The sequence below is a fragment of the Rattus rattus genome, chromosome 1 (assembly GCF_011064425.1).
Source record: "Rattus rattus isolate New Zealand chromosome 1, Rrattus_CSIRO_v1, whole genome shotgun sequence".
Taxonomy (NCBI): Eukaryota; Metazoa; Chordata; class Mammalia; order Rodentia; family Muridae; genus Rattus; species Rattus rattus.
This window is the reverse complement of record NC_046154.1, coordinates 10678312-10694900: the sequence shown is the minus strand read 5'-3', so window position 1 is coordinate 10694900 and position 16589 is coordinate 10678312.

The window sequence follows — 16589 nt, the reverse complement described above, 5'->3', positions numbered from 1 at the left end:
TCTTTGCATCTTCATACCCATGTGTCTCGTTCATTCTCATCCCATCTCCCTCCCCCTCCCCCTCCTCTTCCCCCACCCTTCTCTGTTTTCCTTCCTCCCCCCAGTCAGTCTCCTTCTGCTTTCTTATGTCATGAGCTCCACGACTACCTCTGTTTCTCCCTTAAGATCTCTTCCTCCCCTCTCATGATCCCCTATTCTATCCTCAGGGACCCTGCCCCCATAGAGACAGATTTTAAACACAGGTTCTATACGTAAAGAGCACGCAGTGCTTGTCTGGGTCTGGCTGGTTTGGCCTAACACCACGATTTCCATCTTCTGCTATTGTCCTGAGTTCATTTTTCTTGATGGCTATACATAAATTCCATCCTGGAAAACCAAATCCTAGCACGTGGGAGGCAGGCCGGAGGATCTCTGTGAGTTCAAGACCAGCCTGATCTATATAGTGAGACCCTGTGTCAGACGTATACATCTGGCATATATACATACCACACTCTCTTTATTCATTTCTTTTTTTTTTTCTTTTTTTCTTTTTTTTTTGAGCTGGGGACCGAACCCAGGGCCTTGCGCTTGCTAGGCAAGCGCTCTACCGCTGAGCTAAATTCCCAACCCCTCTTTATTCATTTCTTTCCCCTATCCAGGAGCATCTGCGCTGGTCCCACTGTCTGGGTATTGTGAATAGGGCAGCAATGACCATGGACGTTCAAATGTCTCATGGTGGGGTAGAAAGTCCTTTGGGTAATACCCTTGGGGTATGTGTCTGCGTCATATGGTGTGTCTATTTTTAGTTTTTTTGAGGAACCTCCAGACTGATTTCCATAGTGTCAGCTCCCATTTCATAAGATACTTTTAACACAAAGGCAGTCTCAAACAGCACGAACTGTTCTTAATCCCTCGCCGCCCAGAGAGACCGTTCCTTCCCGTGAGTGCCTTCTCTCTCTTCCTCTCCCATTCCTTCCTCCCCTTTCCTTTGCTTCTGTTTTTCCTTTGATTAACCGTGCACCGTTGGCTGCCGCATACCCCATCTGCAAGACCCAGTGAAGACCGAGGCTGTTCCGATGGCTCAGTATTAAGAGTACTTCCTGCTTTTGCAGAAGCCCTGGGCTTGGTTCCCAGCACGCAGATAGTCCTCTTCCGGCCTCCAGAGAAGGGCACATCTACATTCAATACCCAAAATGTTTCGAAAAGGCCCGGTGAAGGAAAACATGAACTCCTGAATTCTAGCAAGGTTGGCAGTTGAGTCCCCAGCTCCACCAGAGCAGAGGCCCCAGGCTGCAGCCCCAGAAGCCGGGAAGTCATGGGCCATTGACCAGGGTTTGCCTTAGTCCAGTGACAGGCTCTGATTATCTTGCACACAGCTCCTGATGTGCCTGGGCCGGGCAGCAGGAAATGGTGGTGCCTCCTCAGAGAGGGTTTTCATTGTCTTTATATGAGGCTCCTGGCTTGTCTGGGGCTCCCTATGTGCCTGAGGTGGCCTCGAACTTACCTTCAACTTCCTGCCTCTGCCATCTGAGTCCTGCATCATAGGCAGATGCTGTCACATCCTGATCTTACCCTGACTTTATATATGCATGCATGCATACATATATTATATATATGTATATATATGTGTATATATATGTATATATATGTATATATATTTTTTAATATGTGACTTTCCTGCATGCATGTCTGTGTACCACATGCAAACCTGGAACCTGTGGAGGTCAGCTGAAGGCATCAAATTCCCCTGGAACAGAAGTTACAGATGGTTCTGAGCCACCACAGGGGTGCTGGGAACTGAACTCAGGTCCTCTGCAACAGACGAATGTTCTTAACCACTGAGCTATCCTTCCTGCACCCCTAATGTTTGAAGTTCAAAACCTCCAAGTCAGCCCTCTTGAGGCCCATCTCAGATACCACCGCTCCTGAGTCAAGCTCCTCCCTGTTGTCTCTCAGGGTGGGAAGAGGTCAGTTACAGCAGTGGACCTAGGTCTCAGCGCCCTCAGCCACGGTCCCTATCCCACTCCCCAGACAGCCTTTCCAGTAACATCTATGCAAGGACAGAGCAATGTCGTTGGCAAAGCCCAAGAGGATGTAAGGAATGTGGTCAGAGCCACAGTGACCGTCCTCAGCGCTGTCCTCCGTTCAAGTTAGGGGATTTGAGCTCTTGTCCTTGTGGTTCCCAGATCACAAATAAAAGAACATTGCTTCTTAGAGAAGAGAAGGCCACGGCCCGGCCTCACCCCCATCTCTTTTGTGAACGTGGTTTCTCTTCTTGAGGCCACCTCTGTGACCCCAGCTTGGCCAAGCCTCACTAGAGAACATTGACATGGCCTCTGGATTCCCACACCTTAGGCAGGGGTGAGGTGAGGTGGGGTTTGTGGGCTTTTGGTTTCCCACACAGATTGTGCCAACAGGGCTGTCTTGCTGGGGCCAGGTGACTGCCACAAGGCTCCTCCCATGTGTAAAGCTTTTGTTTTGCTTTGCCATTTTGATTGTTTTTAAAGGCAGTTTCATGTAGCCTAGGCTGTCCTCTGTGTCTTCCAAGCACTGGGATAACAACTATGAGATACTACAGCTCCTTTCTAAAAGCTTTACATGCATGCATGCATTCATTCATTCATTCATTCGTGTTATGTGTGTGCACAGTCACATATCAGAGGTCAGCTTCTTGGAATTTGATCTTTCTATTTATCATGTGGATTCCAGGGATCGAGTTTAGGTCGTCAGGCTTGGCAACAGAGTCCCTTACTGCAGTAGCCGCTGCTTCGCACCGCTCCCCCCCTCCACCTTGGCCCCATTTCCTAAGACACAGTCCTGGTATGAAGGCTAGGCTGGCCTCAGACTCAGGCTTCTCTTGCCTCCACTGGATTCCTGGGCTGTAATCTACTGTGTCGGGCAGTGTTATGTCAAGTGCCCTTGGAGAGGTGGAAATGACACCACATCCTCCCAGCCTAATCCTCCCTAGCTGGGTGGTAGCAAGGGAGTCAGCACAAAGGAGAATGGGGGCAGCTCCAGATAGTGACCAGCATGCGGAGGCATAAAGTGGGGCTGAGGAAGGCAGAGCCACCGCGAGCCAGTCAAGCTGCTAAGGGCCTCTCTCACAATCCCCTCCGTCTTCGTGCGCTATCTATTTAAGTTCTCTGAGACCATTTAGTGCTGTCTATATATTGCATTGATGTAGAATCATCCACTGAAGGCAATCCTTCCTGGACTGTTTCCCTCAAGAGCCTGACCCCGCCCCCACCCCAGCAATGACCAATTGCCAATCACTCCTCAGCTAGGGGCGGGACTTCATGAGCCCCGCCCCAGTCCATGCAGAGTTTTTGGCTGACTTGACCTTGTGCAGGTCTCATGAGTACAGTCACAGCCACTGAGTTCCTGTGTGCACTGGCCCTGTGGTGTGTGGCAAATACTGTTTCCCTGAAGACATTTGTTACCTTCAACTCTTCAGGCCCCACCCCCTTCCTAGAGGACCGCCAAGCCTTTAGGGTGGGACACCACAGTCTTGTTCTCTGTACGAAGACAACTTGTGAGTCTCTGTTAACCGCTGTCTACCACAGAAAGCGGCCTCTCTGCTGGGGTCGAGGGATGCACAAATCCGGATCTGGACCCTTTTAGTTTGCAGTGCTGGGGCCCCCGAGGTCCCGCACCTGCCAGGCAAGGGCTCCATCAACTGAACAAGTAAACCGCCCCAAGCCCTGTCGCCACATTAAGGCAGCCGGCAGGTAATGGTCACTGTGTGACTGGGGGCTGGAGTCCACAGGCATCCACCCGAACACCGGCCTAGGAGCCGCTTCCTGAGTCACTGCTCTGGAGTAAAGAGTGTCCCCTATCCTCTGACAACCAGTTGAGGAACCACACAAGGTTTCCCGGAAGAAGAAACACTTCCTGACCCGCCGGGCTGGTTATTTGGGTTTGGTTGAGAGAAGTCATTGTCGTTTTGCATTTCTTGGTTTGATTACTGAAGGTAGGGATGGGGTGCATGTCATAGCATGTGTGTGTGCTTAGGTCAGAGGACAGGTCGGAGGAGTCCGTTCTCTCCTCCTGCCATGCAGGTTCTGGGATCTAACTGAGGTTGCCTGGTGCCCGTTGTCCGCTGTCCCGTCTTACTGGCTCTTTTTTTTTTTTTTTTTTCTTTTTTCTTTTTTTCGGAGCTGGGGACTGAACTCAGGGCCTTGCGCTTGCTAGGCAAGCGCTCTACCACTGAGCTAAATCCCCAACCCCGCTCATTTTTATTCTTAAAGATTTGCTTGTTTTTATGGTGTATAAGTGCTTTGCCCGATGTGTATACACTATGTGTGTGTCTGGTGCCCCCGGAGGCCAGAAGAGGGTATCAGAGGCTTGTGAGTCGCCATATAGGTGCTCAGAACTGAACCTGGATCCTCTGTAAGAGCAGCAAGTGCTCTTAACCGCTGAGCCTTCTCTTCATTCTCACCGTATTGTCCAGGCCGGTCTTGAACTCCTGGCTCAGCCTCCTCATGGAAGCCGGAAGGCATTGCTGAAGCTCTCCTGGTGGTGCTGCCCCTCCAGCTGAACCCTGACTAGTGTGCCCTTTGTGGGTGCTGGGATGGGGAGGCACTGACGTAGGCTGCTGCTTCTCTCCTGTGCTAGCATGCTGGCTTCCAGGTGCTGGGGGAGTCTGCAGTGCCTTGGTAGGGTCACGTCTTTCTCCCACAGCCTCTCCATCCTCTTGCAGCTGCAGGCGCCTCAGCCTGGGCCGGCCGGCTGTGAGTAATTCTTTGGCAGTGTCTTAGCTGGTTGTTGTGAGTATTAGCTAAGGAAGCAATCAGCAAGTATACTGCCCTAGAAGTGCTGCACGTTGTTGGGCCGAGAAGGAAAAGTCAGCGATGCCCAGACTTCCGAGAGGTGCCAGGACTTCAGGAGCTGCTCTACCATGCTGGTGAGTAAGGGTTGCTGGGAGAGGCTGGCTTTAGCACCCCAGGGGGAGCATGTTTAGGGGTTCTGAGTGTCAGGGGTAGGCACAGGGACTGGGATGTGAGCCACTTCTGGCTGAGAGAAGTTTGCATGTAGGGGTAATAATTACAGCATGTATGGAGAGTGTGTGGTGTGTGTTTATCCTCCCAGCCAAGCAACCGCCATCTTGGGGCGTTCAGCTGTGCCCCCTTGCAAAAGGACTATTCCAGCTGGGCTTGTTGACTGTTTTCACTTCCTCATGGAGGGCTGGGGAGGGTAACAAGACCTTCACCTGAGTACCCAGCGGCCTCTTTCCACCTGCTCCATGCAACGCTGCCCCAAGTGCATGTGGCCTCAGGGAGGGGCTCACCTGGATAAGCCCAAGAAGAGGGCTGTCACTGCGTAAAGGCTTTCTGCGTTTGGCCTGTTGGGAAAGCAAGCGTACACCATCAGAGGTCTGCTGTGATCTATAGGCAGACACACATGGATTCAAACCGAAAGGTAGCTGAGAACACAGAAGTCACTAGCTGCTGTCCCTGGAGATGGGCACAGGGCTCAGATCTGCCTTGCCGTTGAACCCACGATGTCTCCTCTCGTGAAGCAGATTTCAAATGCATCTCAAAATGGATCAGCCCAGCATTCAAGAGGATAATTAGTTTGGTAGCCAGAGCTCATAATGAGTGTGAAACCCTCAAAAAACAAAACAAAACAGGTACAAGTTCTCCTTTTCAGTCAAAGCCAGGCCCAGGATGCTGATGACCTTGAGGGATAACCTCTGCCATTTGAGGTCTAACCTTAGACTAAAGAGAGATACCCGTCTCTTTTTTCTCTATCTGGCATTTTTCCCCTCAGTTATTTTATTTCTTCTTATGTGTGCATGGGGGAGGTGTGCCAAGTGCCACGTATGGCTCCCATGTGGAGGTTAGAGGTCAGCTATATGAAGTAAGTTTTCTCCTCTCTTTCTGTGGATTCTAGACCAGGTCCACAGACTGGTCAGGCTTGTGTGACAAGCACCTTTACAAGACGAACCATCCCGACAGTTCTCTGGTTTTTAAGAGACAGGGTCTCACCGTGTGGCCCTGTTAGCCTGCGGCTTGTCATGCAGACCAGGCTGGCCTCCCCCTTGAAGCAATCCTCCTGCCTCAGCCTTCCAAGTGCTGGGGTGGCAGGCACATGTCACTACAGCTGACCCCCTCCCTTTCTCCTAATGTGGAGGGAGGGTGTGTGTGCACAGCCACACTCTTAAGCCCCTTCCTGCAGGAATGGTTCTCTCCCCAAATAGACCTTTGTACCGAGGACTGCCTTTAGAGAGGCCCCTTTGTGATGGGCCTGGTGGATGGACCATGCCCCATGCCCCCTGCCCACTCGGCCACACACTCGGTCAGTTGCACAGCCTTGGGGAACCAGGCGTGGGCTGAGTGGGGAGGCTGAAATGTCAGGAATGCTGAGTACTGACAGGAGGGCTCACAGTCCTCCCGGAGGATTGCCCGCAGCCGCACACACGAGAGCGCCTGTGCGCGAGCACAGGCTTAGCATTTTTTTTCAGTTTTCCTGCAGAAGTCAAGAATGCCTGACCCTCCACCCCCCAGCAATTGACTGGCCCTGGGCTTGTAAATTAAAGGGGCTGCACTCTGGCTTCTTGTGTGTATTAGCTTGGATTCAAGGGAAGTAATTTTTAAGATATATATATATACATATATATATATTTATATATTATGTTTATATATTTTATTATATATAATATAAATATATTTTTATTTTATGTTTATGGGTGTTTTGCCTGCATGGATGTCTGTGTGAGGGTGTCAGAAGCGCTGGAACTAGAAGTTAGTTTGTGGTTTCAGTTCGTGCTGGGAATTGAACCCAGGTCCTCTTGAAGAGCATACAGTGCTCTTAACCGCTGAGACATCCCTCCAGCCCCAAGTGAAGTTATTTTCAAAAACTTTCTTTTCCAGCCCAGCTTGGCTTTTTATTTGTGCCAGTAGAAGAACAAGAAAAACTGTCCTTTTTTAGAGAGAAATCTCCTGTAAAAATGCCTGGATTGATGGGTATGGGCCACGAGCATTTAATCGAAGCCTCTGAGGGCAGAAGCGGGTGGATCTCTCCAAGTTCAAGGCCCACCTGAACTATGTGTAGTGAGACCTTGTCTAAATAAGAAAGAAAAGAATTTAAATGTCTAGATAATAAGGATTCAGAAACGGCAGCTGGGCAGGGTGGCTTATATCCGTAATGCTAACACTTGAGAGGCGGAGGCAGGAGGATCAGTTCAAAGCTGACTGGGGTTACACAAGATCCCACCTGGTTACTGCTTTTCCAGAGGACCTGGGTTCACTACTCGGCACCTAAGTCAGCCATCTTTAACTCCAGTTCCTCCGGACCTGGTGCCTCCTGCTGGCCCCCATGGATATTGCATGCATACGGTGCACGGACACATGCAGAGAAAATACCTAGGCATATAAATCAAGTAATTTTTACAACGTTTTAAAAAACAACAACAGAGAAGTAACATGATAATGTGAATTTATTTAGTGCTGGGATACAGCCAGGGCCTGAGTTAGACTTTGTAGAAGCTGGTTGGTGTATGAAGGTCACACGAGAGGACGCTCGGTGTCCGGCAAGTGTGGAAGTTCTGTACTGTTCTTATTCCATCGGCTAAGATTTTTTTCCAAAATAAAACGTTTATTTTTTTTTTTTCTCTTTCGTTTTTCTTTTTTTCGGAGCTGGGGACCGAACTCAGGGCCTTGCGCTTGCTTGGCAAGCGCTCTACCACTGAGCTAAATCCCCAACCCCAATAAAACGTTTATTAAAAGCAAAAGTGAGTATCAGCGCATTTGTATACTGGGACCCTTAAAGAATGTCTTGTGCTCAGATCTGAGTTTGAGGCCAGCCTGGTCTACATAGGAAGTTCCAGGACAGCCAGGGCTACAAAGTGAGGTCCAGTCTCAAACAAACAAGAACAGCATCCTTTGGTGCTGAAGCAATAGCTCAGGGGTTAAAAGCATCAACTATTCTTCCGGAGGACTGGGGTTCAACTCCCAGCACCCACAGGGCAGTTCACACCTGTTTATTCCTGCAGTTCCTGAGGATCTGACCCCTCACACAGACATATATGCAGGCAGAACACCAATGCACATAAAATAAGTAATTTTTTTTTTGTTCTTTTTTTCGGAGCTGGGGATCGAACCCAGGGCCTTGCGCTTCCTAGGCAAGTGCTCTACCACTGAGCTAAATCCACAACCCCAAATAAATAATTTTTTAAAATTTTAAATTTACTTGTTTTTTTAAGTGTCCTTTTTTAATCTTTTAAAATTAATCTGTCTGAATTAATCTTTTTTTTTTTTTAATTCTTTTTTTCGGAGCTGGGGACCGAACCCAGGGCCTTGCACTTGCTAGGCAAGTGCTCTACCACTGAGCTAAATCCCCAACCCCCAAATTAATCTTTTTTAAAAGGCAAAACCCAGACATCAGTTGAATGGGGGCCTGCCCCAATAAGCTCATTTTAATCTAGTCGCCTTGTGAGACAGGACGCGGCATTATCTTAGCCACTGAATTAGAGAGCAGGCATGTGGAGGACATCCTGGTGTACACAGGATCTTTCTGGATACGTCATAGTCCAGTGGGAATAGCGCCGCTGTATGCTTCTGGTCTGAGGCACAGATACCAACCAGGGCTTGTCTCCACCCCCCAACCCCAGGAAGAGGCCTTGGTGAGTCTGGGCCTCAGACAGTAGTAGTTGTGAAGGGTGTGAGGCTGCTGAAATTCATCCTGGCTTTCAGATGCCACCGGGAGAGAACCTGGAGAGTGCCAGTCAGCTGCGCCTTAATTCCTAAGGGGCAGAGCTAGAGGAAGTATTCACTGGTTAGCCATGAGCAGTGTGCTGGCTTGAGAGCAGAGGGAGACTTTGGGATCCTACTGGGTCTTTTGGGATCCTTTCCTGGAGGGCTGGGAGGCGGGGCCAGGCTTAGGATGGGAGGAGCCAAGGGGAGCCTGAAGAATTTGCGGACTCTGAGCTCGGGTTGGAGAGCTCCATAGTCAGGATGTGGGTTGGTTCTTGGCTCCCTGGGGCTCACAGGCTTTGGGAATGCTTGAAATGTCCACAACAGACATATTTTTATTAAATAAAAAAGAAATGGTCCAGGAGCCCAGCTCTATCCAGGACAAAGGAATGAGGAAGGAAGCCCCAAACCTTTGGTCCGGTAGGGAGGGTGATTGATGTCTTCTGACATGAGGAAGCGTCGCCACCTGGTGGCAAGCAGAGGTCATTGCCAGCACAGAAGAGTGAACTAGAGTTGGCACCCAATTCCAGCCGGTGACAAGCGCCATGCTGCATCCTAGGGCTGTGAGGAGGGGAGGGAAGCCAGCCCCTAACAGCAAGGTCTCTTTTTTCTTCTCCCCTCCCCTCCCTCTCTTTTCTCCCTCTTCCTTTCTTAGACAAGGTCTCACTATGAGTCCTTAGCTGACCTAGAACTCTCTGTGAAGGCCAGGCTGGCCTTGAACACATAGAGATCTACATACTTCTGGCATCCAGGTGCTACTGCTTCCTCCTCCTCTTCCTCTTCCTCTTCCTCCTCTTCTTCCTCTTCCACTTCCTTCTTTTCCTCCTCTTTCTCCTCTTCCTCTTCCTCCTCCTCCTTTCTTTCTTACAGGCTCTCACCATGTAACCCATGTTGACCTCAATATCATTATCCTCCTGCCTCAGCGTCCTGAATACTGTGACTGCAGGCACCCACTACCATGCCGAACTTCAGAGTAATACTCATATTCTCCCATCCCCCACCCCCACCCCCAATTTTTGACATGGAATCTCAGTATGTAAGGTTGGCCGACCCGGAACTCCTGGCACTCCTGATCTTCTTCCCGAATTATAAGATGGGAGACCTCTGTCCCCACACCTGGCCAGAGCCAACTCTCAACCCAGGTTTCACCTCATACCCTTTTGCGGTCTAGCCTATGGACTCTTGAAACCAGAGTTGTCAAGTGCAGAGGAAGCCATGTGTGGTGATGCACTCTTGTGGGAGGCCAAGGCCACAGGACTGCATTGAGGTAGGGCCAAACCAAGCTATTCAGTGAAACTCTATTTCAAAATGTCGAGTATGTCATCGCCTGGGAGATGGCGCTGTGGGTAAAGGGACTGCTGATGAGGTCAATGACCCAGGTTTGATGTCCAGTACCCATGTGGTGGATGGACAAAACAGACTCCCCCTGTGATGGTTTGCATAAGCTTGGCCCAGGGAGTGGCACTATTAGAAGGTGTGGCCTTGTTGGAGGAAGTGTCTCATTGTGGGGGTGAGCTTGGTGACCCTCCTCCTAGCTGCCTGAGGATGCTCAGTCTGCTCCTGGCTCTCCTCAGATGAAGATGTAGAACTCAGCTCCTCCTGCACCATGCCGGCCTGGAGGCTGCCATGCTCCCGCCTTTATAATGGACTGAACCTCTGAACCTGTAAGCCAGCCCCAATTAAATGTTGTCCTTTATAAGACTTGTCATGGTCATGGTGTCTGTTCACAGCAGTAAAACCCTAATTAACTCCTCCCCCCAAATGTTCTCTGAGCTCCATGTACTCACACAGTCACATACACACACGGATGAGCTCATCAATAAATCCACAATGCCGCACGCCTTTAATCCCAGCACTTGAAAGGCAGAGTTCTAAGCCGGCTACAGAGTGAGCCCTCGTCTCAAAAACAACAGCTGAACAGAAACAAAACAAAAAAAGATAAATATATAAGAGATAGATGTAAAAAGAAGGGCATTGTATGTCTTGGTCTTCTGGTTAAGGTCAACTGTAAAATAGAAAGGTTGAAAGGGGCAACTGGGTGGTGGGTTCTTGTTTAACACAGGCAAGGCTCTGGGTTCAATCCCTAGGACAAAGGGGGGAACACAGGGCTTACATAACTAATGGATTGTGAACACCAGCATTCACATACCTGAGGAAGACGATGTTGGTGTAGAGTAGCCCTTGTGTTCCTCATTGGCACACGAAGTATCAGGACGCAGCCTGTCTAACTAGATAGGGGTGAGTCAGACATGGTCCCACTCGGCAGTGGGATGACAAGAGGATCAGGAATTTTGGGCCATCCTCCACTCCATAGTGAGTTCCAGACTAGCCTGGGCTACATGAGACCATCACCCCAACACTCAGGGGGCAGAGCAGACAGATCTCTGTGAATTCGAGGCCAGCCTGTTGTACATAGGAAGTTTCAGGACAGCCAGGCTTACCCAGACTGTTTTTAAAAAATAAATTGACATATACTTTATTATATATTAATTATCTATAATAATTACAAATCTTTACATGAACATTGGTGACATTATGAGAATTCAAAACATAATAGAAAACTTATACATATCTATTACACTTTTAAATTTTATATATATATATTCCCATCCCAAAGAAAATATCTCCCTGAATTGCCTGGGCTAATCCCAACTCCACCCCTAAGTCAAGCTATCCTCCGTGCTCCGCCTCTCCAAGGACTGGGACTATAGCATGGACCATTGCACCAGCCTAGAGTATCTGTTGCTAACACAACTGTAAGTATTGCTAAAATAAAAAGGGGGAAATGTACTGATAAGGACAGGAAACACTCCGTGGTATGAGCCTTGGAGAAAACAAGAGTACAGCTGTCCTTCAGATTGCTGGACTTTGGCCAGGCCCTGCGAATAGCAGCCAGGCCAGCCGGATTTCCCCACTATCAGACTCCCCACATTGGCCATTTATCCCATATTGATGCAGGACCTACTCATGTAGACCAGGTAGGTCCCTGCCCCTGCCAGTCACTCAGTACAGGCCATACACAAAAACCCATGGAACAGGTTCACAGGTTCTACAAGCTGAACATGCCAGGAAGAAGATCCTACTGAACGCATTATGTGCTGTGTGTCAGCGTTTGGGGAATGATTAACTGTAGTTCTTCTAACTGAAGGTTTTCTTTCAATCCCATTTGCTTTAAGGCCAGGGGATGTGGGCCTAGTTTAGCCCATGTTGGTGTCTTCTTTTATAAGGCGCATGCGTGTGAATGTGCGCGCATGCGCATGCGCGCACCCCTCGCATTCCTCTGGAATATTCTGGAGGTCTTCAGGAACTGGATACTCAACTGTTTTATCTTTTTTCCCAACCCATATGAAAGAGGCTGGGTGTAGTGACCTGGAATCCTGCATTCCTGCATGTGGGAAGGAGAGAGGCAAGAGGAACAGGAGTTGAAAGCTAGCCTGGGCTACAAGAGATCCAGCCTCCAGAAACAGCGGCGGGCGGGGGCACTTATTCACAGCGGTATTGTTTGCCAGGCCAAGAGTGTCTACCGGTGTGTGAAAGGATGGAGAGTGTGTGGTCTCACTGCACGGTAGCACATCCCAGAATCCCAGCTGCCTAGGGGGATGAGGCAGGAATAGCCTGGGCAACATAGTTTACACTCAGGCTCTTAAACCTCGTCTTTTTTTTTTTTTTTTTTTTCTTTTCTTTTTTTTTTTTTTTTTGGAGCTGGGGACCGAACCCAGGGCCCTGCGGTTTGCTAGCGCTCTACCACTGAGCTAAAAACCTGTCTTAAAAACCAAGCAAACAGGGGCTGGAGAGAGGTCCTGAGTTCAGTTCCCAGCAACCACAACCATCTGTAATGGGATCCGATGCCCTCTTCTGGTGTGTCTGAAGACAGCGACAGTGTACTCACATACATAAAATAAATAGATCTTTAAAAAAAACCAAACAAACAAACATACATTCCCACGTGAAAACAGTCATACATTATAATGTTGTTTGGCCACAAAAGGACACGAGATTGTGACACCTGCCCACAGCAGGGGTGAACCTGGCAGGCGTGGTGCAATGAAGTAAGCCAGATGCCAAGAGGCAAAAGACAGAAAGTGGATCAGGGAGTGGATCAGGGGGAGGGTTGGCGGTGGAGAGCTATTGCTTATAAACCTTCTGTTGGGAGTGATGAAAACATCCTGGAGATAGATGGCGGTGACCATTGCAAAACACTGCCCGCCTGCCTCTGCACGGGATGCTGCTGCATTGTGTGCTTAAGAATTCTTAAGATAAAAGCTGGGGGCGGGGTGGGGGTGATGGTGACCACTCTTGATCCCAGTGCTTGGAAAGTGGAGGCAGGAGGATCAAGGCCATTTTCACCTATAGAGCCAGTGTGAGGGTCACTGCTGGGGAGAGATGAGACCCTGTCTTAAAATAAATAATAAATATAATAATAATAAATATAATAATAATAACAATAATTAATAATGCCAGACAGCAGATTCTATATTCCCTTTAATGTTTATTTACAGATCTGTTTACTTTATGTGCATGAGTCCTTTACATGTATGTATGTATGTGTGTATGTATGTATACCACCGGTGTACCTTATACCCGCAAAGGTCAGAAGAGGGTGTTAGATCTCCTAGCACTGACGTTAACAGATGTTCTGAATTGCCATGTGGGTGCTGGGAACCGAACTCAGGTCCTCTGTGGGAGCAAGTGTTCTTAACCACTGAGCCATAGCTCCAGTCCCTTGATGCTGTCTGTTCTCTACCAATGTTCTAGCTGAAAAGAGAGGGCCTCGCCCCTGCAGGGCTCCAGACCTGCCCCCTTGGCTTTTCTACTAGAAATCTGATGTTCCTGATGTGACCAGACGCAACTGCCTCCTGTGAAACCCCCTCTCTTGAATTGGGCACAATCACACATCTGTAATGCTAGCACTGTAATCCCAGGGGTCTAGAACCTTCTCCCTTCATGCATCCTTCTCTTAGACTCAGAAATGACCCTTTAAAGTCACGCACAAGGAAAGTCCCTCTCTGTTCTAGTTTCAAGAGCAACATACCTAGCCTGTTACTTATGTCAAAATCAACCTCAGAAAAACATTCAAGGATCTCCAATGTAGAGGTCCCGAGATGTCAATGCTGTACACAGACACATCTGACCTGCAGGAACACACACACACACACACACACACACACACACACACACACACACACACTGCTGCACCAGAGGAACTTTACTTCCCGAACACAGCCTCCCATGTTTGTATTTGACTAAACAATCAGAGGGTTATAGGCTTGACTCAGGAGAGCAGGGTGACTCTCTAAAATCCTGTCCACAAACATGGACGGGACAGAGGGACAGAGTTAGACCTGGAGTCTTTTCTATACCCTTAAATCTCTCTTCTGCTACTGTTTTAAGGTGATTTCATCTGCAAAAAGAGAATGTAGCCAGCCCTCCTGCACCCACACACTGTGGACCATTGCGGCAGGGGTCACATCAAGAGCTACCTCGATGGGTGGGCCTAGCAGGGACACAGTCTGTGTACAGGTAAGTGGGCAGGTGTTCAGCAAGAAGCAACAGCCTTGGGGTTGGGGATTTAGCTCAGTGGTAGAGCACTTGCCTAGGAAGCACAAGGCCCTGGGTTCGGGTCCCCAGCTCAGGGGAAAAAGAACCAAAAAAAAAAAAAAAAAAAGCAACAGCCTTAACTTCAGGGGCAGAGATAAGGAGGGATAGTTAAACACCCTGACCAATCAATCACTGGTTGACTGTTCCTTGAAGACCAGGGCCCCTAATTCCAGAAATGTAGTGGCCAGGCTTGGCTGTCACAATCTCATCTGAAGATACTTGGGCCTGAGAAGAGAATGGGGGAAGGGGCTCTGTAGGTCCTGAAGGTCCTGCTTCCTCTTCGTAATCAGGGAAGGGCCTTGGTCCTGTTCACCTTTAAATGGGGAAGTGGGACAGGTAGCCATGGTCGCTTCTCCCAGAAGCACAAGGAAAGTCCCTCTCTGTTCTAGTTTCAAGAACAACATACGTTGGCCTGTTATTTATGTCAAAGTCAACCTCAGAAAAACACTCAGGAATCTCCAATATAGAGGTCCTGAGATGTCAACGCTGTACACAGACACACCTGACCTGCAGGAGCACACACACACACACACACACACACACACACACACACACACACACACCCTGCTGCACCAGAGGAAGAGACTATTAAGTTTCTTCTTGGGGTGAGATTTGTAAGGAAGTGCAAAAGGAAGCTGACCCCCTTCTGGGCCAGCAAGCCTGAATGATAGGGCCATTCTGGGTCCGAGTCTCCAGCTCTCAAGTCAGACAATTGGGATGCACAGGAGCTGGGGGTGAGATGGCTGAACACTGGCCATGGCCCCTGAGGACTCTGGATGTAGAACAGTCTTGACAGCTGTCAACTGGCTCAGCACAGCCACTAGTAAAACACTTCAGGGTCAACTCCTCCGAGTGTCTTGACAAGAAGAAGGTGGGGATGGACAGACCAACCAGAGTGAGTCTCCAACACAGGGACAGAGTGCCAGGGGACTGGAACTTTGGAGGCAATTGCAAGCCCCTGGCCTCCCTCAGTTTGCTATTCTCGTTCAGCCCCTGCATAGGAGAAGCAGAACCCCCAGAGCCTGGGTCCTCAGCTCCCTGATCTCTTGGGTGGAGCCCACATGCATGGCTTAGTGTCACCCTGAGAGCTGAGAACCAGCATCCTTCCCTGATGCAGGCATCAGTGGACCTCCAAGGTGGAGATTCGGCTTCAAGCTTAAATCTCAGCAAATTAAAGCCACATCGCACACATCTCAGGAATTTTCCATAGGAAGAGAGTCGTTAGCCTGCTGTCTCCCGAGACAACCAAGCACCTGCCTGGTCCAAACTGTCTGCAAACAGCCAGCTGCTCCCTCAAGGTGTAAGTCCTGGTGCTTACACCGCTATAACTCAGGAGAGGTGCAGCTAGTATTGATCAAGACCAGCCTGGGCTACGTAGGAGACCCCCTCCAACAAGCAAAGCGAACGACAGGAAAACATAGACATCTTGGGTTGTCCGACCTCTCCTGTCTCACTTTGCACACACCCCCCACTGCACCCCCAACATACCCTAAGGATTAAATGACCATGATCTGAACATAAACATCTCAGGTTCCCGCCCTCCCCAGTGCCCAGGCACAGGGCTGGTTGCAAAACTATTCCCACCAGTAAATAAAAAGCTCTAAGGGAATTCAATGATAACTCTTAGCTGGGTTTAAACTGTGGCAAGGGACCTCAGGGGGAGGTTAGGGGACTTTTGAACAATTCAAGTGACTGGGAAGGACAGCAGCTGTTCTTGGGCTCTCTGCAGAGCAAGTTCCATAAATAGGTTTGCTGACATTACTAAAAACTGTTTTTAGTGACCTTTTTCTTTTCATTATAAAAGAATACACACTCACTCTTTTTAACAAGTAACTAAAACTTGGAAACGACTCAATGTGTCCAGGGCCAACTAAATAGTATCATTGTAAATTGTTTAGACACTGGAATACCACACAGCGATGGAAGGGAAGAGCCCCCTTTGTAAGAATGTTGACGAGTCTCATAGGAGAGTGTTGAATGAAAAACAGAATGTAACTGTGGATATGGCTGTGCAGTAGGGCACTTGCCTAACATGGGCAGGCCTCTGGGTTCAGTCTCCAATACAACAAAGAGAAGAAGTGGGGTTCATATTTAAAACTAGAATCTGTATTAGCTAGGTATTGGGGCGCACATCCTTCAGTAGTTCCAGCAGATGGGAAGATGAGACAAAAGAATTGAAAGTTTGATGTCAACAAATGTGTGTGTGTGTGTGTGTGTGTGTGTGTGTGTGTGTGTGTGTGTCTGTGTGTGTGTGTACAGTATGTGTTCACAAAGGGGCCAGAGACAGAAATATCAGTGAGATCTATTGGCAGCCAGCCC